General features: G+C 39.3%; 1 protein-coding gene across 7 annotated transcripts in view; it reads right to left on the bottom strand.

Moving 5' to 3' along the window:
* Positions 1-25685, bottom strand: part of CNTNAP4 (contactin associated protein family member 4) — a 259598-nt gene that overhangs the window by 155893 nt on the left and 78020 nt on the right. The window lies entirely within an intron of this gene.

The following is a 25685-nucleotide window of genomic DNA, read 5'->3' as shown; positions in this document are numbered from 1 at the left end:
ACCATTTCCTTAATTGTTTGGGGTGTGTTATTGTAATCTTTTCCTCCTCTTGTGTTTCCTGCCTAGAGAAGTTCCTTTACCATTTGTTGTAAAGCTGGTGTGGTAGTGCTGAATTCTCTTAGCTTTTGCATGTCTGTAAAGGTTTTAATTTCTCCGTCGAATCTGAATGAGATTGTTGCTGGGTAGATAATGTTGGTTGTAGGTTTTTTCCTTTCATCACTTTAAATATGCCCTGCCACTCCCTTCTGGCTTGCAGAGTTTCTGCTGAAAGATCAGCTGTTAACCTTATGGTTACTTATTGTTTTTCACTTGCTGCTTTTATTTATTGTATGTTATTGTTTTTCTCTTGCTGCTTTTAATATTTTTTCTTTGTATTCAATTTTTGATAGTTTGATTAATATGTGTCTTGGCATGTTTCTCCTTAGATTTATCCTCTATGGGACTATCTGCGCTTCCTGGACTTGATTAACTATTTCCTTTCCCATATTAGGGAAGTTTTCAACTATAATCTCTTTAAATAGTTTCTCAGTCCCTTTCTTTTTCTCCTCTTCTTCTGGAACCCCTAAAATTTGAATGTTGGTGCATTTAATGTTGTCCCACAGGTCTCTGAGATTGTCCTCAATTCTTTTCATTCTTTTTTCTTTATTCTGCTCTGCGGTAGTTATTTCCACTATTTTGTCTTCCAGGTCACTTATCCATTCTTCTGCCTCAGTTATTCTGCGATTGATTCCTACTAGAGAATTTTTAATTTCATTTATTGTGATGTTCATCATTGTTGTTTGCTCTTTAGTTCTCCTATGTCCTTGTTAAATGTTTCTTGTATTTTCTCCATTCTATTTCCAAGATACTGAATCATCTTTACTATCATTACTCTGAATTCTTTTTCAGGTAGACTGCCTATTTCCTCTTCATTTGTTTGGTCTGGTGGGTTTGTACCTTGCTCCTTCATCTGCTGCATATTTCTCTGTCTTCTCATTTTGCTTAACTTACTGTGTTTGGGGTCTCCTTTTTGCAGTCTGATGTTGGTAGTTCCCGTTGTTTTTGGTGTCTGTCCCCAGTGGCTAAAGTTGGTTTAGTGGGTTGTGTAGGCTTCCTGGTGGAGGGGACTAATGCCTGTGTTCTGGTGGATGAGGCTGGATCTTGTCTTTCTGGTGGGAAGGTCCACGTCTGGTGGTGTGTTTTGGGGTGTCTGTGACCTTATTATGATTTTAGGCAGCCTCTCTGCTAATGGGTGGGGTTGTGCTCCTGTCTTGTTAGTTGTTTGGCATAGGATGTCCAGCACTGTAGCTTGCTGGTCATTGAGTGGAGCTGGGTCTTGGTGCTGAGATGGAGATCTGTGGGAGATTTTCACCATTTGATATTACGTGAAGCCAGGAGGTCTCTGGTGGACCAATGTCCTGAATTCGGCTCTCCCACCTCAGAGGCACAGGCCTGACGCCTGGGCAGAGCACCAAGACCCTGTCATCCACACGGAAATAGAGAAAAAGGAAAATATATATATATATCGTTGCTCCCAAAGTCCACCATCTCAATTTGGGATGATTCGTTGTCTATTCAGGTATTCCACAGATGCAGGGTACATCAAGTCGATTGTGGAGATTTAATCCGCTGCTCCTGAGGCTGCTGGGAGAGATTTCCCTTTCTCTTCTTTGTTCACACAGCTCCTGAGGTTCAGCTTTGGATTTGGCCCCACCTCTCTGTGTAGGTCGCCTGAGGGCGTCTGTTCTTCGCTCAGACAGGATGGGGTTAAAGAAGCAGTTGCTTCGGGGACTCTGGTTCACTCAGGCTGGGGGGAGGGAGGGGTACAGAGTGCGAGGCGAGCTTGCAGTGGCAGAGGCTGGCATGACGCTGCACCAGCCTGAGGCATGCCGTCCGTTCTCCCAGGGAAGTTGTCCCTGGATCACAGGACGCTGGCAGTGGCGGGCTGCACAGGCTCCTGGGAGGGGAGGTGTGGACAGTGACCTGTGCTCGCACACAGGCTTCTTGGTGGCTGCAGCAGAAGCCTTAGCATCTCATGCCCATCTCTGGGGTCCGCACTGATAGCCACGCCTCGCGCCAGTCTCTGGAGGTCCTTTAAGCAGCGCTCTGAATCCCCTCTCCTCGCGCACCAGGAAACAATGGTCTCTTGCCTCATAGACAGGTCCAGACTTTTCCCGGACTCCCTCCCGGCTAGCTGTGGCACACTAGCCCCCTTCAGGCTGTGTTCCGCAGCCAACCCCAGTCCTCTCCCTGGGATCCGACTTCCTCTGAAGCCCGAGTCTCAGCTCCCAGCCTCCGCCCGCCCTGGCGGGTGAGCAGACAAGCCTCTCAGGCTGGTGAGTGCCGGTCGGCACCGATCCTCTGTGCGGGCTTCTCAGCGCTTTGCTCTCTGCACCCCTGTTGCTGCGCTCTCCTCCGCGGCTCCGAAGCTTCCCCCCTCCGCCACCCGCAGTCTCCACCCGCGAAGGGGCTTCCTAGTGTGTGGAAACCTTTCCTCCTTCACAGCTCCCTCCCACTGGTGCGGGTCCCGTCCCTATTCTTTTGTCTCTGTTTTTTCTTTTTTTTTGCCCTACCCAGGTACATGGGGAGTTCCTTGCCTTTTGGGAAGTCTGAGGCCTTCTGCCAGCATTCAGTAGGTGTTCTGTAGGAGTTGTTCCACATGTAGATGTATTTCTGAGGTATTTGTGGGGAGGAAGGTGATCTCCACGCCTTACTCTTCTGCCATTTTGAGGGTCTCCCCCAACCTCTTCAATTTTAGATTTTTTTCTCTTTTCTCTTTCACTGAAATTTTGATTTCTAACGATATTAAAATGATTGCTTGGGCTTCCCTGGTGGCGCAGTGTTTGAGAGTCTGCCTGCCGATGCAGGGGACACGGGTTCGTGTCCCGGTCCGGGAGGATCCCACATGCCGCGCAGTGGCTGGGCCTGTGGGCCATGGCCGCTGAGCCTGCGCGTCCAGAGCCCGTGCTCTGCAACGGGAGAGGCCACAACAGTGAGAGGCCCGCGTACCGCAAAAAAAAAAAAGATTGCTTAACTGTTTTACCAAAAAAAGTTTTAGAGTCACGATACTATATTTTAAATAAAATATAATGTGTATCACTAACAAAATGTGATTATTGAAAGTATTCAAGATTTTCTTGTCAACGGGTTCTAAAACAATAAAAATACACAATTGCCGTGTTTTTAAGTCACTTAAAATAATTCCTTTCTGTGTGTGTGCCTTTAACTGAACATATAGGTTTGTTTCATGATACTGTTGATCTTTAGAAATAGCTTCCAAATTTTTATTTAATATTGGTATACAATTATTAAATTGTGTATATTGCTTTATCGTTAAATCTAAAAAACAAGGCATGTCCAGAAAAGTCTAGCGCCTATCCCTATTCCATCCTTCCCCCTATAGGCTATCACAGAGGTAACATTTTTTAAATTGGTCTTGCTTATCTTCCCGTTTATTTAAAAAATATGAGCAAATATGTAAATACATGTGTATATTTCCATTCCCTTTATTTAAATAAATGGTAGTATACCCTACCCATTTTCCTCACCTTGTCTTTGTCAAGGTAATTGAACAAATGTGAGGGGTAGAGGTAAGATATGTATTAATCTTTTTAAATGGTCTTCACCCTTGAAGGGTTAGCCAGATGAGAAGTGATGATCCCATGAAGGAAGGGTAAGTAGAGTCCAGGCCAACCTACAGTAAAATTTGGAGCCTTTTCCAGCCTAATTCCTCAAGTATCACTGTCCACCTGCATCCTCTTTTCACTAGCATGACATCAGAATTATTACCATGAGTTCTCATGGAGATAGCTGTGCATCTGTCAGAGTCTCTGCTGAGAGAAGACTGGGGGGTGGGGGACAAGGAAGCTACTGTGTCTTGTCTCATGTGTCAGCTTTGGGGACTCACTGCAAACACACATGAGTGGCCTCTCTCTTAATGTCTCTAGGAGGCACAGAGTTTTGGAGAATGTCAACTTTAAAAAAAAAAAAAAAAGAGGTGCCTTCATTAAAATTGTTAGATTTTAAAATTTAGCCCATCCAATGAAATGTGTTTTGGGGAAGATAATGTGAAAGTATCTATAAATTCCTGAGAAAGTTTTCAGAAAAAGTAATTGTGGATAAATGATAATAGGCAATCAAGAAAAGCAGTTATAAGGTACAGAGAAAAACTTGGGAAAGTTGCAAAGCACAATCGCAGAGGAGAATAACAGGAGAGAAGGTCCAGGGATAGTCAGTAATAATATGGTAATAATTACAGCGGCAGATATCTAACTGAAAAGAAAGTAACTGCGAGTTCATGATGCATCATAATTTTTTCTGGGCATTCTAAGGTGCACATATTGATGCTTGTGGTATGGAAGAAGCATCCTATATATATGACTTCCTGAGCACACACTGGCTCTATCCTTGGTAACTGCTGTATCATCAGAACTTTTACATATTTATGGATGATTCAACTACACATTGTTCTGTTCCAAGCATTGTCTAGTCGTAAGAACACAGCTCTTCAGCTATATAGAAGCAGTATTTCTAATAACAAGCAACTGATGAAAGTTTTTAAGAAAAAAAAAAAGTTCCCCAATCACATTCAGTTTCAAACTCATCCCTTAGTCCTCTTATTGTTACACTTTGCTTCAGTCTATTCACATAATTGTTTGCATTTTAAAAAATGGAGAAAAGCATAAAAAATACAGACTACAAAATGTACCGATCGTTTCCCTTTAAAGTATAGCAACACTAATTTCAAAGTAATCTTGCAATCTGAAGGAACTTAGTTTCTAACGTCATTTTCATCAGTGAGACCGAGACCAATTACGTGATACAGAGAGGCATGTAGTTTTTCAGAATATGTAAATCCTAGTTCTGTCTGCCCATGCCAGAAATGGTTTGATTCCCTCAGCAATCTGTCACCATCCTCAACCCCACTGATTTCATTTTGGATGCCACAAACCCTTTAGATATAATATCTTATTTAAATTAAAATAAATAATAGTGTATGTGATCTAGTCCTAAATATATAGGGCCATTCTGAGCACATTTTCCAGCAGAAAATAATGGACCTAATGTCTGCGAAACTGCAGTAAACCTGAGCTTTAGTTGGTATTTTCCTCAAAAAATATGTACAACTTTCACTATGAAATTCTGACTTGGGACATCAAGCATTTGAGCAAATGTCATTAAACTAGACAGACAGATACACTCACAGCCAAGGACTTCATACCCCGAGGTCGTCAAGACATACACCATTTTATAGATATTAAGCATATCTTTTCAAATCTGAACTTAAGCATAGAGAAATCCTTCACATATCATTAGCCCAAGTACGGTACAGGAAGCCAGAATAGTCCACAACCATGAATCAATTTAGAGAAAAGATGAGGACCACTGTCCTGGTCAGAACCAGCTAAGATCAGTCAGTAGTGATTGAAACTGATGTGTGTGCACATAACTACTAAATTAGAAGTAGAATATCAGAAGGCGCTCAGAAGATAATGTCACAGCTTGGTTAATCTACAGTCCTATTGGGAGGAAAGGTGTGATTAATAGATGCATCTCACGCAAATGATAATCTGAGGAATGAGGGTGTGACCTCTGGCTGCCATGTACAAGGTAGGATGGCAATAATAAGACAAAACCAGTAAGAGGAAGAGTGTCATATTTTGGAATTGACTCAGCTAAAATCAGAAATGGAGAAAGACAGAAAGTAAAACCAACGCCAACTCTAAACTCCAAAGGAAGTTTAAATGATAAATTTTACAAATTAAATTTTTCATGGAAAAGAAACTTATACATAGAATGAGAAATAGGAAAGGAAAACTATCTAACCCCTAGATTGTGGTAAGAGTTTCTGTTAATTTCATTCTTTTTCTGGGTATGTGAACTTCCCCTAGGATGCCTTCCATAGTCACTTCCAAAACTCATGAGCCCTTTGCATTCTTTTCTCCTATTTCCCATGTCTTTCTGGGAATTGGAATGATTTGTTAAGGACCAAAAAGTAGGGCTGATTTAATTAGATTCTGTAACAGCCGAGGAACGATGCAGAGTGAAAGGCATCTGTGATGACTAATTTCATGTGTTAACTGGGCTAAGGGATGCCCAGATAACTGGTAAAACATTATCTCTGGGTGTGTCTGTGAGGGAGCTTCCAAAAGAGATTAGCATATCCCGTGAAATCCAAATTAGCACTTTGGAACCAAAAGTGAATTTTGCTCACTTTTCCCAAATGCTACATGTCCATGGAGTCAGTACGTTTTTTTATAGATCTTCTGTCAATTCCATATGATTTTTCTTTCTTCCTCATGAAAAATAAGCCAGCAAAAGGAAAAAAATGAAAACTCATTTCTCCTCCTTCATGAATATCAGCTGGTTACAGCCAATTCTGGCCCTCTCAGCTTGGGTCCTCTCCCAAATTAAAGGTCATTTCCTCATCCTCATTGCAAACTTCTCAGCAACTCTCTGCTTCAATACCCTTTGGATGACCTATAAAACATCCTGGACTTAAATGACCTTCACATGCTCCTTTTTCCTTAATCATTTCCTGTGATTGTGCCATCTTTGAAACTGTAAATGCTTATAATTCTACTCTTTGATCCCAGACAACTAGACCTTCTAGCTCTCTCAATTCCATTCTTATTTACTTTTTTTTTTTTTTTTTTGCGTTACACGGGCCTCTCACTGTTGTGGCCTCTCCCGTTGCGGAGCACAAGCTCCAGACGCGCAGGCCCAGCGGCCATGGCTCACGGGCCTAGCCGCTCCGTGGCATGTGGGATCTTCCCAGACCGGGGCACAAACCCGCGTCCCCTGCATCGGCAGGCGGACTCCCAACCACTGCGCCACCAGGGAAGCCCCAACTCTTATTTACTTTTCAGCCTCAAAAACTCCACCGTACCTTTGACACCTTCCATCTCTGTGACAGTTAATTTTACATGTCAACTCGACTAGGTCACAGTACCCAGACATTTGGTCAAATATTTTTCTAGATGTTTCTATGAAGGTATTTTTAAGATGAGATTAACATTTAAAGCAGTAGAGTTTCTAATAAAGCAGATTACGCTCCCTAACATGGGTAGGCCTCATCCAATCAGTTGAAGGCCTTTGGAGAAAAAAGACTGACCTTCCTAGAAGAAGGGAATTCTGCTAGCACATTGCTTAAGACTCGAACTGTAACTCTCCTATGTGTCTCCAGCCTGCCAGTCCACCTTGCAGATTTTGGACTCGCCAAACCTCCACAATCACATCAGCCAATTCCTTAAAATAAATCTATTGTTCAACATCCTATCGGTTCCATTTCTCTGGAGAGCCCTGACTAACACAGTCTTCCATCAGCACCCCCGACCCCGACTTCACTTCCTCCCCTACATGGTGCTAACTCTATGACACTTTCCTTCTTCTATGCTCTTGCCAGCCCAAATGCGTCCTCGTCCTAGACAAGTCCTCCCATCACGGTATCCCCATAGATTCCAACACTGGGTCAGACTAAGAAACTGCACCCTCTGCTCCTGCACATGGCCGGCTGCCCACAGCTGGAGAAAACCAAACAAGAGTGCACACAGGCGCCCTGTGTCTGCTCTCTAGCCTACGCTGGGCTCTCAGTGCAACATCGAGATTCTTTTCCTAGTCGGCACCATTCTCACTTCTCTTTGTTCTCAGTAAATACAGGAACTTTCTGCCCCTTGAGAGACCTTCTATGGACTAAAGTTCAAATCCATCTTTATTTTTTTCTTCTTCTTCTATAAGAAGATATGTCTCTCTTCAAAACCAGCTGGGATCTGGATCCCCTTGCTCCACTCACTACCTCTGGAATCACCCATTCATGTTCAACCTCTGGACCTCCATGGGCTCCCACTCAAGTTCTCACCAAGCTCAAGTCTCTCCACTAACAAGTCCTCTATTTGTCTCTGCATCACTTATCCTGTCTCTTTACCATCATCCCACTTCCTTTCTCCACACAGCCAAACTACTGGGAATAATATTTGCCATTTCCTCTTCCCTCGTTCTTACCATGGTTCCCTTCCAAAAAACCACTGCATTCGGTCAGGCATTTACTTTCACCTCATAGCTGAATTGCTGATAACCTCAGATCTATTGCTAATTTTGCATGAGTTTTTTTTTTTTTAATCACATGGTACTTTTATTTATTTTTTAAAGTCTTAGATACTTAATCTTTTGCAGTTAATCAGGTATTTCATTTTTGCCTCTAGGGAAAGACACAAAATTCCAAAGCTGCTGTTGAAGATTTCAGCCCTTCTAGCCCTTATGTAGTTGTGTGCTGAGTACTAAAATGCTGACTATTGAACTCTTTAGAATGGCGCCATTGCCAGCAGATCTAAAATCTATACTACTCTTCACCTGATTCTTTGCCAAGTTCATAAAGGTGTTTATATTTTTTAGAAAACCTTTGGCATGAGTTTTTAACTTTTTTTTTTTTGCATTTAATTCTGCAAAGGTCCCTTCCTCCCTCCCTCCCTCTCTTCCTCTCTCTTCCTTCCTCCCTCATACAAATTCTTTAAGGCGTGTATTACTGCTATGCCCAATTTGCAGACGAGGTAAAAGCAACTTGCCCAAAATCACACAGCTTGAAAGAGATGGTGCCTGTATCTGAAGGCATGCAATCTGGTAACAGAGATGACTTTTTCAACTGCCCTCCATAGCCTGCCAATCTCTTCCTTCTTTTGCATGCTATAGCTCTGGTACTTTGAACTGGACCTGATTTGACATCCCAACTATTGAAGTCACTCTGGGATCAGACTAGAGAAATAGAACCATGGTTTCCAGAAAGCCAACCTAAGCATGGGTACAGAAATTGAGACACTGTGCTGATGGCATTTGCTACTGTTGCCCCAGATTATCAGATCCAGTCATATTTATTCTGTTTCCAATCCAGAGCCTGGGGATGGTGAGTTTCAATGGAGGAGAGGAGAGGAGAGATGATTCACAGGGACTTTCCAGGGAGTAAAGGCAGGAGACAGCCACGTTCTATGGTGTGGTCCAATGTGAAAAGTTGTATAGATGCCCATGTCGCAGAGGACTCCAGTACAAAAAGCCCTATGCAATGTTCTAAGCAGACTGTAAATAGAAGTAAACAGAAGGAATATATTTCACAAATATATAGACCTGTTGTAATCACACAGAATGTAGTTCCTTGTGAAAACATCTTTCAAAAAATTGTGCTATAGTCAAGTGTATACAGCTCAGACGAATAAAATGCTCAAAGGCTAAGAATTTAAAAGTACAAACCAAAAATGTGAGAGGAGCCCATACGGAAATTCAATGTTTGTGTGGCCATGTAACCAAAGAGTTTGATTTTATGGGGAAAAAAAAAAAGAGAGAGAGAGAGAGATTGAACAGACCAATTTCTTTCTAATTTAGAGCCGTTTTTGTATTTACTTGTCATCTTTGACATGCAGAATTTTTAAGAAAGCATAAATATCACTGTGAGCTTAATTAGTTCATGTATTTATTCTAATCTAAGGATCAAAAATCTATTTCCACAGTGACATACTGAAAAAAGGTCTTTTTACCTTTAAATTTCAGAGTGCAAAAAATGGAACTGCCATTACCATAATAGCTTTGTAGCTCTTGGGACAATTTTCTGCAACTTTTCCACAAACTTGCTAAAATAAATACAAGTTTTTTTTCCTGAAACTTATATTCCCCACTCACCCCCCGCTCATGATGACTCTGACATATTGTAATAAAGCCATTGCTCCCTGAGGATCTCTCTTTTCACTGCTCCAGCAATTTTTCTCTTCTCTCTCTCTCATTGCAAAGAACCCCATTACTGAGCACTTAAAATGTTCAAGGCTCCAAAAGGAAGACAACCTTTCAGTAGGAGAGATTAATAATAACAATAAGAAGCACAGAAGGGAATATAGGAGTTCAAAGCCAGATAAAATTTTCATTTGCAGGATACCAATCAAATATGATTTCTTTTGAACTGCATGTCTCTGATCTACAGACACAGCTCTGCAGAAAATTTCCTAGTATTTGTGCTTCCTGTTTTTCTCCTTTTATCCTCACGGCTACTTCTGGACAAATGCCCTAACCTTTTTGTAAAGCATGGCTCTTCTAAATCAAGGATTATCCTTTATGAACATTTCTGAAAGGAGTAAGATGTAGATAACAATACAAAGAGAAAGTCTTAGACAATACCAACTCAGAGGCAGGACTCCTAAAGGCAATTGGGAACATGGATGGAAAAAACCAAACGGTTCAAGTCCTGGTTCTTATGGCTAGGAGTTCTTCTTTTACATACTTATACGAAATATCAGATGGATACCTTTATCTCAGTACACACACAGACCTCTGTATTGTAAACCGGTAGACACATCACCAGTTTACTGTATTTTGGATTTGAAGTAAGTAATCACAAAAGTGTTTCCTTTTACTATTACGTTTTTATTAACATCTATTCTAAACCACATTAGCAAAAAAGTATGGTGGTCCTATCTCCAGTCATGTTTACTATCTCCTTGGAATATCTCCTACCTGCTAGGAATTCAGTACACATAGTATGCATTTTAGCCGGTAGCACTTGGGTATTTCTGTCAAGCACAAAATTTGGAACAAAGGAAAACATTTAAGTGTAGTGAAGGAGAATGAAAAATATATGAATGAGTTTGAAATTCAGTTGATTAAGGTTATACAAACCACGCAAAGTACTCCAGAAGCGCTTCTTGGAAATAACACTATGGAGGATGTCATTGGAATTAAGACTCTAGAGATGAGTTGGTGACCACTGGAGAAGTGATGGGGCAGGCTGGACTACAAAGTAAGTGACTGAAAGGCTCTAAGTTGGAAGGGATGAAGCATGCCTCAGATAAATGAAGAGCATGACCCAGAAGAGAAGTGTGAAAATACAAGAAACCTTGGTGAATGTCCCAAGAGCGGCAATTAAGTGTCTGAAATTGGAGCTGTGGGACATGAGGAAGCCGCCACTGAAATGTGCCAGATCTGGAGTTGGGGGGGGCCATCAGGTCTGCCAGCCAAGCAGAAACATTTCAGTAAGACAGCAGCGTGCTGTTTTCGTACAGCAAATGCGTGTAACAGCCCCATCCCAGAGCCAAAAACAAATGTGTACTAATCCAGACACACTCTTGTACCTGGTCCTCTGCAGTGAGCCCTGGACTCATCTGCAAAATGCCTGATGAGAAATAGAGCAATGCTACCTTTCCCACATAAAAAGCAAACTATAGCCTGAACTACAATACATATTTTGATAAACAACGAAGGACTGATTCATAATTTATTATTTTTGCTCTCCTGCCTTAGAGTAGATGATGTGTAAAAAATGACACTAGGGCTTCCCTGGTGGCGCAGTGGTTGAGAGTCCGCCTGCCGATGCAGGGGACACGGGTTCGTGCCCCGGTGTGGGAGGATCCCACATGCCGCGGAGCGGCTGGGTCCGTGAGCCATGGCCGCTGAGCCTGCGCGTCCGGAGCCTGTTGCTCCGCAACGGGAGAGGCCACAACAGTGAGAGGCCCGCGTACCGCAAAAAAAAAAAAAAAAAAAAAAAAAAATGACACTAAACCAATGATTTAATCTACACCATGAATTCCTTTCCTTCAGTATATTTTGAAATACTGTTCTTTCTAGCTTTGTATATTCATTGATATTGGGAGGAAAAAGAGCTAAATGTAAAAGCTTTATAAATCTGGCTCTAGTTAACATGAACTTAGGGGGGAACTTACTATCTTAAATCTCAATTCCTTCAGTATCAAGGTATTATTGATGAACTTTCTTTATGGGTTGATGGAGAAGCATGCAATTTTACTACTGAAAGGAATGAGTGATCACTCAGTAAGTATCAATACCTCAGTCTGTAAGAAAAAGAAATTCATAGAGGTGAGTTGTCCTTAGGAATAAACCTTCTTAGGGCTGTGCTGGTCGTGTGCTTGTTTCACTTAGAACCATGAATCACTGTCTCCCTGCTCTGTTCTGAGACACAGGGGGCGCTGAGTGACAGAGGCTGAGAGTCCCAGGCCCCAGTGTTAGCAAGCTTCCTGCTGGGCACCAGAGAGAGCCTGACAGGTGAGGGGAAGGGAGGAGCCAGGATATTCCTCTCTGCTCTTGCTCTGCCGCAGGCAGCTTCTTGGTAGCAGCTGAGCCTCTTACAAGGCTCCTGCTCCCCCCATGGACCCGCCCTGCTTCCAGAATCCTCTACTGGGCAGCCTCGCCACGATTCTAGCACTACTGGCCAATGTCAGCCACAAGCTCTGCAAACACAACCTTCTCACTGTCCCTCCACTCTTAGAGTTATAGCATCTGCTTGCTGTTGCTAGGCTCTGAGCTGCTCACCACCTCTCACGTGATTTGCTTTGATCTGCTTTTCCATCACCTGTAACCAATTTCCCAGAATGACTTTGCAGTTTCAGATGCCTGGAGTAATTTCTGATTTTCTGACTGAGTACTGACTCACAAACCAATTTAGTATCAGAACTACGGTGGTTTTCTATTCTATGATCGAAGATTAGATGACATGCTGCACATCTAAGTGCCACCCAACCATTATATAAATATAAATGTATATTTAAACTACTAAAAGAAATATTAAAATAATATATGATGCTATATATTGATAACTCCCATAGGCTCGATACTATCAATAAATGTTACAACATAATGTCATATAAGTGGGAAATATCCATCATCTGTTTTTCTTAAAAATTCAGTAATTGGATCATTTCCTACCCATTCCTCTCTGTTATCCTTTGTTTCTTTCACTCCCAGATTATCCCTTTTGAAACCTCATATAAATCCAATCTTTACCTGTGTTTTTAATAAATAAATATATATTCCACCCATTGTCCCCATCTCTTTCTCTTCACTCCTTAAGATTTATTCTTTAGTATCAAATGACACTTCAATTCAAAATTTTACATTGGTTTTGGAATTCACACCAGAAATGGCCAGTGTATTTTTACATCATCTGTCTCTGATGGCCATACAGTATTCCACTGTGCAGAGGTAGTATAATTTATTTAAGCAAGTGACCTATTCCCGGTGGACTGGATTGATATTACTTTACTACTATGGACAATGTTGCAACGAAGATTCTTGCACCCTTTTCTTCTGCACAGTGCAAGTGAACTTGCGGGATAAATCCCTGGTTTGAGTTGGGTTTTGGCATAGATTATATATTTGGATAGATTTAAAGCATTTGCCAACATTGTTTTGGATTCCCTTCCTTCAACACACTAAAACATTCATTACCTTCTAAAGAGTCTGTATCTACTTATTCTCCCATCAAGAGAGTTTGGGAGTGTCTCTTTCCCCATGCCTCAGGGCAATGTTTCTCATGCCTTTAATCAGTTGAGTTCTCCTTCCAAATGTTGATTTCACACACATGATACTTGAACATATAGCATAGAGGATACTTAAACCAGATTACTGGGGGTCAAAATCTTGCCCCATCCAGGTGTGTGGCCTTGGGAAAATAATCTCATCATCCCTCAGTTTTCTTATACACGCTCTAGGCGTTATCATAGTACCTAAGTCACTGGATTGTGAAAATTAATTGAATATATATATATATATATTAGTATAAATCAATATATAATGCATGTAGAATAGTGGAATAGTGCCTGGCATATACTAAGTATTTAATAAGTATTCATTCTTCTTGTTTTTAAAATGCTTCTTTTAAAAATTCACTTTTTATTCTTATGTTAAACAGTAGTATCCATAATATACCATGGACTTGATGTAACAATTTAAAAAATTTTAAGAAAAGTCATTACAGTAAATGCATAACTATTAAAATTAAAGAAGATATTATTTTGTTATATACCAAAATTGGGAAAATAATGTCTTAAATAACACTGTAGTTCCAAAATTCCCACTTCTTTCACTCTTTTAGGAAGTGTTGCATTTCTTCAGTATTAAATTAGGTTGAAGACACTTTTACATATTTATATATCATGTTTTCCTTTCTATGAACTACCTGTTTGTATTCTGCCTACTTTTTTAAAAAAATAAAGCCTTGTTTTTTTTTTTGTTTGTTTTTTAATTAGTTAATGTGTTTATTTATCTGTTTTTGGCTGTGTTGGGTCTTCATTGCTGCACACAGGCTTCCCCTAGTTGCGGTGAGCGGGTACTACTCTTTGTTGCAGCGCGCGGGCTTCATTGCAGTGGCTTCTCTTGTTGCAGAGCATGGACTCTAGGCACGCAGGCTTCGGTAGTTGTGGCACACAGACTCAGTAGTTGTGGCTCATGGGCTCTAGAGCGCGGGCTCACTAGTTGCAGCGCACAGGCTTAGGTGCTCCGTGGCATGTGGGATCTTCCCGGACCAGGGCTTAAACCCATGTCCCCTGCATTGGCAGGCAGATTCTTAACCACTGCACCACCAAGGAAGTCCCCTAAAGCTTTGCTTTTTGTTACTAATTTTAAAGAATGTTTTCTACCTGTGCTAATAGAATTTTTCGGTGATGATTGATATGTTTTCTATTTGCACTGTCTAATATAGTAACCACTGGCTTAATGTAGCTACTGAGCACTTAAAATGTGGCTAGTATTACTGAAAAACTTTACTTTTAATTTATTTCATTTTAATTAATTTAAATTTAAATAGCCCTATATAGCTAGTGGCTACCATACTGGACAGCATAGCCTTAAATATTAAGGAAACTGGATCGTTCCCATTAGAAGGACAGAGTTAACATCTGGCTTATAGCTTGTTTTTTTAAATTTTTTTTTTTTATTGAAGTATAGTTGATTTACAATGTTGTGACCCAGTCTCTGCTGTACAGCAAAGTGACTCAGTTATACACATACATTCATTTTCTCATATTCTTTTCCATTATGGTTTATCACAGGATACTGAATATCGTTCCCTGTGCTATACAGTAGGACCTTGTTGTTTACCCATCCTATATATAATAGTTTATATTTGCTAATCCCACACTCCCAGCCCTTCCTTCCCCAACCCCAGCTTTCTTTTTTAACCTAGCCTTGATCTTTAGTCAAATCCTTCTTGCAACACATACTCAAGAAATGTATAGGAGTACACTGGATCTAAGATGAATCAGCAACCTGCTGATTATGTTTTGTATTAAACTAAGAGTATGTACTTGATTGCCCAGTTTGCTTATTGAGTAATCTGATGGTTCCCATACTTTGCAGCAAACTGGAAAAATAGGATACTGCTTTTTAAATCCCAATACCTGGGATCCCACCCCCATATATTATTTAATTGGCATGGATGCTGCCTGGGCATCAGAATTCAAATGGGCGGTAAAATATGGGAACCACAGGCATAACTTGTAATCAGTGAGTAACCTGGGAGTGATGAGATGCAGATGCACCAGAGAATGGGGCGGACACATAGCTCTGAGGAGTTACATCATTAGCAAGGTATAAGAGCTGAAGTCCCCTGGAGCTGATGGCTGTCCTGGTCTGTGGTAGTCCCACCCACTCAGTCTCCTCCACTGTGACCATGTTTATCCCAGTTCAGGTTGTTGGGATACTTGGAACCTGTTCAGCATAACTGAGCACCCATTATGCTGTTGCTTGTCCTTGATCCTTTCTGAAGCCTTAGTATACTTGTAGGTGAATGAAGTCTATTCAATCATAGGCAGTCTGAATAGCAATCTTAACCCAAGACCACTGCTGCTAATAATCAAAGTGGGCATTGCCATCATTTAGGCTAGAAATATTTTCCAAAAATTTATACTTTTTCTTTTAATGTTGTTTATACTCTTTTTTTTCATGAAGCTTTGAAAATATTATCCAATTTTTCACCTTTTCCCCTGTGGCATCTGGGTTTGGCCCTCTTGCTTAGAAAGACACACGCTTCCAATATTATATGTGTATCTATACATTGTCCTGAGAGTTCTTTTAATACTTTTGTTTGTGTGTCTGTATTGTTTTTAAATATTCAAGTATAATCAAGTATCTATTTTGATATAAAAATGTTATTATTTATTTTTCTAGAAGCTATAGCTTACCAAGTTCCATATTGACTAATTTACATTCCCTCACATATTTTCATTGCTCTATGACAGGAAAATCCCTAAGTGTATTTGGATTTGCTAATGGATGTTCTATTTTGTTCTTCCACTATGTTTTAATGTGCAAGTATAAATATGTTTTAATTAACACAGATTTGTAAAATTTTCCTAATATGTAGATTCTCCTTACTACTGTTATTTTTGCTAACAGCTATTTTCTCATATTCACTATTTATATATGAAATTCAGAATGATTTCACTTTTCTTTTTTTTTTTTTTGCATTACACAGGCCTCTCATTGTTGTGGCCTCTCCCGTTGCGGAGCACAGGCTCCGGACCCGCAGGCTCAGCGGCCATGGCTCATGGGCCCAGCCACTCTGCAGCATGTGGGATCTTCCCAGACTGGGGCATGAACCCGTGTCCCCTGCATTGGCAGGCGGACTCAACCACTGCACCACCAGGGAAGCCCCTGATTTCACTTTTTTGAGTTATTTTAGGTAGAATGAATAGCTTCATAATATTGTTTTCTATTTCAAGTAGATATGTCCTCACATTTATTCATCTTCTTTTATGCCCTTTAGTAATATTCTAAATATTATTTTCATATATCTCTTATAATTCCTTTAAGATTTTTCCTTGATATTTATTAATTTTTGGCTCTATTATAAGTGGACTATGTATTTCTTTTATATTGTCTACCTAGTTATTTATATGTAGGAAGATAAATTAATGGTTTTAAAAATTAATTTTATTGTTAGGCACATAATTTATTTAATTATCTTTTTAAAAATAGTAAGATGATTCATTTAGATTTTTAAGGAATTATTGTATTAATGCCAAATCACACCTCCTTTCTAGCTTTATATATTTTTCCAGCCTCTGATCTGACTGAATTATGTTTGATAAGTTTGAAAATTAAAAATGTAAAACAGGAAAGAGACACTCATGCATCAGTCTTTTAGAAGACCTAACTGAGTCTTGAAGAGCAATAAAGAAACATTTCAAGATTAATTGATATTTATAGGACATTCCAGCAAAAAATAACAGAATACACTTTCTTCTCAAGTGCACATGGAACATTCTCCAGGATAGATCATATCCTGGGTCACAAATCAAGCCTAGGTAAATTGAAGAAAATTGAAATCGTATCAAGTATCTTTTCTGACCACAATGTTATGAGACTAGATATCAATTACAGGAAAAAATAAAAACACATGGAGGCTAAACAGTACAGGTAAAAAGTACAAACACATGGACGCTAAACAATATACTACTAAATAACCAAGAGATCACTGAAGAAATCAAAGAGGAAATCAAAAACTACCTAGAAACAAATGACAGTGAACACATGACAACCCAAAACTTAAGGGATGCAGCAAAAGCAGTTTTAAGAGGGAAGTTTATAGCAATACAATCCTACCTCAAGAAACAAAAAAAATCTCAAATAAACAACATAAACTTACACCTAAAGCAATCAGAGAAAGAAGAAGAAGAACAACAACAAAAAATTAGCAGAAGGAAAGAATCATAAAGATCAGATCAGAAAAAAATGAAAAATAAATGGAGGAAACAGTAGCTAAGATCAATAAAACTAAAAGCTGGTGCTTTGAGAAGATAAACAAAATTGATAAACCATTAGCCAGACTCATCAGGAAAAAAAGGGAGAAGACTCTAATCAATAGAATTAGAAATGAAACAGGAGAAGTAACAACTGACACTGCAGAAATAAAAGGATCATGAGAGACTACTACAAGCAACTATATGCCAATAAAATAGACAACCTGGAAGAAATGGACAAATTCTTAGAAAAGTACAACCTTCCAAGACTGAACCAGGAAGAAATAGGAAATATGAACAGACCGATCACAAGCATTGAAATTGAAACTGTAATTAAAAATCTTCCAACAAACAAAAGCCCAGGACCAGATGGCTTCACAGGTGAATTCTATCGAACATTCAGCAAAGAGTTAAAACCTATACTTCTCAAACTCTTCCAAAATACAGCAGAGGGAGGAACACTCCTAAACTCATTCTACGAGGCCACCATCACCCTGATACCAAAACCAGACAAAGATGTCACAAAAAAAGAAAACTACAGGCAAGTATCACTGATGAACATAGATGCAAAAATCCTCAACAAAATACTAGCAAACAGAATCCAACAGCACATTAAAAGGATCATACACCATGATCAAGTGGGGTTTATCCCAGAATGCAAGGATTCTTGAATATACACAGATCAATCAATGTGATACAACATATTAACAAACTGAAGGATAAAAACCAAATGATCATCTCAATAGATGCAAAAAAGCTTTTGACAAAATTCAGCACCCATTTATGATAAAAACTCTTCAGAAAGTGGGCATAGAGGGAACCTAACTCAACATAATAAAGGCTGTATATGACAACCCCACAGCCAACATCATTCTCAATGGTGAAAAATTGAAACCATTTCCTCTAAGATCAGGAACAAGACAAGGGTGCCCACACTCACCACTCTTATTCAACACAGTTTTGGAAGTTTTAGCCATGGCAGTCAGAGAAGAAAAAGAAATAAAAGGAATCCAAATCAGGAAAGAAGTAAAACTGTCACTGTTTGCAGATGACATGACATTATACATAGAGAATCCTAAAGATGCCACCAGAAAACTACTAGAGCTCATCAATGAATTTGGTAAAGTAGCAGGATACAAAATTAATGCAGAGAAATCTCTTGCATTCTTGTACACTAACAATGAAAAATCTGCAAGTGAAATTAAGGAAACACTCCCATTAACCATTGCAACAAAAATAAAATACCTAGGAATAAACCTACCTAAGGGGACAAAAGATCTGTATGCAAAAAACTATAAGGCACTGATGAAAGAAATTAAAGATGATACAAACATATGGAGAGATATAACACGTTCTTGGGTTGAAAGAATCAACATTGTGAAAATGACTACATTACACAAAGCAATCTACAGATTCAATGCAATCCCTATCAAACTACCAATGGCATTTTTCACAGAACTAGAACAAAAAAATTCACAATTTGTATGGAAGCACAAGAGGCCCTGAATAGTCAAAGCAATCTTGAGATAGAAAAACAGAGCTGGAGGAATCAGGCTCCCTGACTTCAGACCATACTACAAAGCTACAGTAATCAAAACATTATGGTACTGGCACAAAAACAGAAATATAGATCAATGGAACAGGATAGAAAGCCCAGAGATAAACCCACACACATATGGTCACCTTATCTTTGACAAAGGAGGCAAGAATATACAATGGAGAAAAGACAGCCTCTTCGATAAGTGGTGCTGGGAAAACTGGACAGCTACATGTAAAAGAATGAAATTAGAACACTCCCTAACATCATACACAAAAATAAACTCAAAATGGATTAAAAACCTAAATATAAGGCCAGACACTATAAAGCTCTTAGAGAAAAACACAGGCAGAACACTCTATGACATAAATCACAGCAAGACCCTTTTTTAACCTACCTTCTAGAGTAATGGAAATAAAAAGAAAAATAAACAAATCGGACCTAATGAAACTTAAAAGCTTTTGCACAGCAAAGGAAAACATAAACAAGATGAAAATACAACCCTCAGAATGGGAGAAAATATTTGCAAATGAAGCAACTGACAAAGGATTAATCTCCCAAATTTACAAGCAGCTCATGCAGCTCAATATCAAAAAAACAAACAACCCAATCCAAAAATGGGAAGAAGACCTAAATAGACATTTCTCCAAAGAAGATAAGCGGATTGCCAACAAACACATGAAAGGATGCTTAAAATCACTAATCATTAGAGAAATGCAAATCAAACCACAATAAGGTATCACCTCACACCTGTCAGAATGGCCATCATCAAAAAATCTACAAACAATAAATGCTGGAGAGGGTGTGGAGAAAAGGGAACCCTCTTGCACGGTTGGTAGGAATGTAAATTGATACTGCCACTATGGAGAACAGTATGGAGGTTCCCTAAAAAACTAAAAATAGTATTACCATATGACCCAGCAATCCCACTACTGGGCATATATCCTAAGAAAACCATAATTCAGAAAGAGACATGTACCACAATGTTCACTGCAGCACTATTTACAATAGCCAGGACATGGAAGCAACCTAAGTGTCCACCGACAGATGAATGGATAAAGAAGATGTGGCACATATATACAATGGCATATCACTCAGCCATTAAAAGAAACGAAATTGAGTTATTTGTAGTGAGGTGGATGGACATAGAGTCTGTCATATAGAGTGAAGTCAGAAAGAGAAAAACAAATACAGTATGCTAACACATATATATGGTTCTAAAAGAAAAATGGTTCTGCTGACCTTAGGGCAGGACAGGAATAAAGATGCAGATGTAGAGAATGGACTTGAGGACACAGGGAGGGGGAAGGGTAAGCTGGGATGAAGTGAGAGCGTGGCATGGACATACATACACTACCAAATGTAAAATAGATAGCTAGTGGGAAGCAGCCGCATAGCACAGGGAGATCAGCTCGGTGCTTTATGACCACGTAGAACGGTGGGATAGGGAGGGTGGGAGTGAGGCACAAGAGGTAGGGGATATGGGGATATATGTATGCATACAGTTGCTTCACTTTGATATACAGCAGAAACACAACACTGTAAAGCAATTATACTCCAATAAAGATGTGAAAAAGAAAAAAAAGAAACATTTCAAAAGGACAAAATTGCTTCCCAGAGAGAGGATCTCCATATTTATGGAGTGGGGAATGAGAAAAGTTAGAAGCAGACATCTACAACACTGCATCACAGCAAGAAAGGAGAAAAGAGGGTGATGTTTGGTTACTGAACTGTCGCACGGTAGAATGTGAGATACAAGTTGTAAAGTGTTTTTCAAACATGCCGTCCTCTGGTTGATGATTTGAGAATCATCTGGATGTGACTGTGCACTCTGAAGAGGGCACCAAATCAAATCTCCTGCTAACTCTAATCACTCTCTTCAAATTACTTTTATTTTGCTGGCTTAGGGACAGATCAATTGGAAGAATGTGAAGCAACATTACCATTTATCTTATATTACTGTATATATGTTTCCACAACTCACAGGAGTTCATATACATTTTTGTATATTACATATTTATGTAAAGTTCCAGTACACATGTGCCCAAGAAGTTTATGAGAAGGGCCTGACATAACATGTTACAGAATGAGCACAGATGCGAGGAGGTGAAATAAACCACGCTGCTTGATAGAGAAGGCGCCTAGCAAACCGTTCTGATTCATGATTGATGTCACATTAAAAACCTCAATGCAGCCACCTTTAACCATGCACTCCTAGGTTCATCATTTTCAAAAGGGTGGAGAACTTACAGTTAAATAGAAATGTAAACAGGAGATTCCCTGTGGATAAAGGCTAATAAAATAGACTTCCAATAAAAACATCTTTTTGGCACTCAAGTAGAGGCGGTGTTGAAAGGCTGAAGCAGCTTAAGGCACCCTCCAGGCATCTGCCCAAGTACTGAGCCAAGAACTGCAAAGTATTATGCTTGATGACTTGACGTGTTGACATACACAGCGTCAGCACTGTTACACTTTATATCAACACACATGACTTTTGAAGGCTTAGAATACTAGAATAGCACAGGGGAAGGTCTAGGAAGGTGCACCTCACAAGGCGAGGAGTCCACCAGTCTTACCACACACCTCGCACTTGTATTTCTGCCTCCTTGGGTTTCCTATTAAATGCCCTCAGTCACCTATTTATTTGACTGGAGATAAATACATGTTAAAATATTTGCAGGTGGTGCTTCGGCCCTGTTTGGCTTATGGAGTTGACAACTCAATCATTCACAGTGATAATAATCCTGTGAATATTTTGTGACAGGTGATGCTTATGTCTAATTGACTATAGTTATCATAGGGGCTCCGTGTCTTTCACCAGCCAAACCCAGAACCATGACACCAACACTTCTAATTAAAAAATAGTTATACTAACTTTAGAAATACGCTAATATGAAAGTATGGGTTTTTTGTTTGAAAAATCAGATACAATTGAAATCCAGAGGGAGGATATATGTATATGTATAGCTGATTCACTTTGTTATACAGCAGAAACTAACACACCATTGTAAACCAAGTATACTCCAATAAAGATGTTTAAAAAAATAGCACCTGACACATTAAAAAAAGAAGTAAACTATCGTGCATAACAATCATATTTACTTAAATAATTCATAAAATTAGTACCATCCCATTCCTTGCCCTTATAGTCTGCAGTGTAAAAGAAGCTTGAGCATATATCAGAGAGAATTTGTATAGATCGGCTGTAAAGTTCCTGCACATGTTGATTTGCTTAAAATGATTTCTAAGATGTTCGTTTCACGAAGTTTCAGCAATTGTTCTTAGATGAGTGAAAATTATACCTTACATTTCCTTTTCCAATCATTTACAGTAAACTGGCTGAAAAGTCTTTTGATCATGGATGTTGAGAGAATTTATTTTGTCTTCAATTTGAGAGGAACAATTTCAGTAGCTTGCATTTCTAAGTTTTTGTTAAATATTTATATGCTATCTAGTAGAGTACTTTGTATAAATTACATTTGTGAGCACTCGACTACAAATTTTATTCCAAAGAATAATTTTTAAAAATATCATATATCTCTCAAGTTTACAGTTCTATTAAATATATGCATGGCCACATAGATAACAAAACATTTTGCCTTTCTTTTTAAAGATTATTTTTAAAAAGCAGCAGGGCATTTGATTAATTCTTTCAGGTATATAGAAATCACTGTTCTCTCTAGTGCCTGAAGAGGAATAAATAAAGGAAGAATGAGGAATCCTCACAGCAGCATTTCCATCCATATTGATGGGTTTTATTTTATTTGTCTCTAAACTTGTAACAACTGCCTTTTCTTCCTGTTTCCATCACATACTCGTATAATGCCTTAGCTGTTTCCTAACTCTCTTTCACAGATTTATTTGTATCATCTGGAGCAGACTGTGAAGCTCTGAAAGAAAACTGGCAAGTTTTATATAATCTGGATACATCCCATAATATCTAGAAAAACTGGGCAAAAAAAAATAAAGTTAGGAAATACTTTTGTAAAATGTGACAAAGGGTTAAATTCTTTACTATGAACATCAATTAAAAATTGTTCTTTGGCTAAAAATAAAAACCAAAAAACAAATTAAAGTGATCTGTGTTATACCAGGTGAAAATGTCAAGAGCCAGGGCACAATTCGCTGTGTTTCACTTTTCCTGCGTTGGCAATTACAGATTCACAGAGAGGGAGCTTCCCTCAGAGTGAGACCTGAGTAACTGTGGGGTAAAAATAGAACTCTTAGCCTATCTGGGATGAACAGGTAGCATGAGTGTGTGTGTGTGTGTGTGTGTGTGTGTGTGTGTGTGTGTGTCTACACTTATCAACAAAGTTTGAAGATTTGAGGCTGTTTTACCTACACCATAACCTTACCCGTTTTATGTGTGGCCATGGCACCAGCTGCACCGAGTCTCAATTCTGATCTTGACATTCATCTACTTTCTTTACCATATTCAAAATTATAGTCTGGTCCTTACCAAACTTGATAGTCCATTCCGACCACAGTCTCACTGGTTACTACATGGGAAACCATATCTCTGGATAATGCCAATGTCCATTCTTTTGTTCACACTTTTCCAGCTTCATGGAATTGCTTCCTTAATCCTTCCATAATCTAAGTTTTAATGCTTTTTTCAAGACCCATGTAAGCCCTGCTTTTCTTGACAAATTCATTCTACAGTGATCTCCATATTCTGTCAATTTCCAAAGCCCTAGGAGTCTGTACCACACATTTGCACGCTCCTCTGACTCACTTTTTGGTTTGTTCTGATGTTTTTTATCTTTTCAACAACATTAACTCTTTTTTTTAAACATCTTTATTGGCGTATAATTGCTTTACAATGGCGTGTCAGTTTCTGCTTTATAACAAAGTGAATCAGTTATACATATACATATATCCCCATATCTCCTCCCTCTTGTGTCTTCCTCCCTCCCACTCTCCCTATCCCACCTCTCTAGGTGGTCACAAAGCACCAAGCTGATCTCTCTGTGCTATGCGGCTGCTTCCCACTAGCTATCTATTTTACGTTTGGTAGTGTATATATGTCCATGCCTCTCTTGCGCTTTGAGCTCTTTTAATACAGAATTTCGTACAAAGTTAGGCACAGATTAGGAGATCAATGTATTCAAATCTATTCATTGATTGATTGATTTTTTTTTCACTAATTTACTCAACAAGTGATGTGCCACACTGGGTGTTGAGTGCTGGAAATGCAAAGATGAGAAAGATAAACCTTTTCCCATGAAAAAGTTCAAAATGTATAGGGGAGAGAGAAATGTAGCCTTCTAACACTAAAGTAAATGTACTTTAGTACCATATAAATGTACATCTGGTACCATATAAATGTACTAAAAGGAGGAGTTGATGGGCGGAGGAACAGGTCTGTTTTAGTTGTGTGATCATGAAAGTATCCTACAAGAAAGTGCATTTCATTTATTGGTTCATTCACTCTTTCCCTCATTCATTCATTCATTCAACAAACATTTAGTAATTGCAGGCAACATGCCAGGTACTGTTAAGATTGGGGATACCGGGATGACAGGTTGGAAGGTAGAGCCTCTATTTCCAGGGTGCTCACACGCCAAAGGGGAAAACAATGAGTAAACCAACAAATGATAGCACAGTCTAAAAAACAATGTTACCTAGCCAGGTCATTGTGATCGATGCTGTTTGTCTTTACATTGATTGGTTTGGACTAGTTAAGGGTATCATTCACGTCACTGTTGTACCCTGAGCACCTCACCTTTAATACGTAAGTGAAAAAGACAAATAGCACTATCTAGGTTTCGCTTTCCTCAAGCTTGAACCACGTAAAACAATTAATTGTCATAGTTAAGATTAAAAAAATTTTTTAAATATCAAAAACATACATCTTACTTAACACGGCTAAATATTAGCACAAATTAGCCGCCATTTATCTAGTTTAAAATCCAATGCTTATTTCGAAAAAAAGAGTAAAAGATAACCCACACACCTAGTTAAAATAAATACCTCATTAAGCTTTCATTGCTATTGGTTCATAATTACCGTTTATTTTATCCCTACTTTGAATGGTTTTCATGGAACTAATTCAACCATAATATCCAATTTTTCTCGCTCTTATACAGAACCTCAACTTGCTTTGGATTTTAATGCAGGTTTTCTTAAAAATGCTTATAGAAAACTTCTTCCAGCCTGACTGTTGTCCTTGCTTGAGAACAAGCAGGGCTACATCTTCTCAATTCAATTTACATCAATAAATATGCACCAGATGACCACCAAGTACTTTAGAGATACAAAGGTGAGTAAATCACAGTCCATTTCTTCAACGACTGTATCATGTATAACAGACTTCTAGGAAGTTTCAAAAGAGAGGCCATTGGGCTTCCCTGGTGGCGCAGTGGTTCAGAGTCCGCCTGCCGATGCAGGGGACACAGGTTCGTGCCCCGGTCCGGGAGGATCCCACGTGCCGCGGAGCGGCTGGGCCCGTGAGCCACGGCCGCTGAGCCTGCGCCTCCGGAGCCTGTGCTCCGCAACGGGAGAGGCCGCACCGGTGAGAGGCCCTCGTACCGCAAAAAAAAAAAAAAAAAAAAAAAAAAAAGAGAGGCCATTGACTGATCAAACAGAATTACCATTATGTGCCCAGATAGGCCTCCAAATTATCTGTGTGCCAAGAATGATGCTTCATTAAGTTACTCATTTTC

The sequence above is a fragment of the Phocoena sinus genome, chromosome 19 (assembly GCF_008692025.1).
Source record: "Phocoena sinus isolate mPhoSin1 chromosome 19, mPhoSin1.pri, whole genome shotgun sequence".
Taxonomy (NCBI): Eukaryota; Metazoa; Chordata; class Mammalia; order Artiodactyla; family Phocoenidae; genus Phocoena; species Phocoena sinus.
The sequence above is the reverse complement of the archived record's forward strand: the minus strand, read 5'-3'. Positions and strand labels throughout refer to the sequence as shown.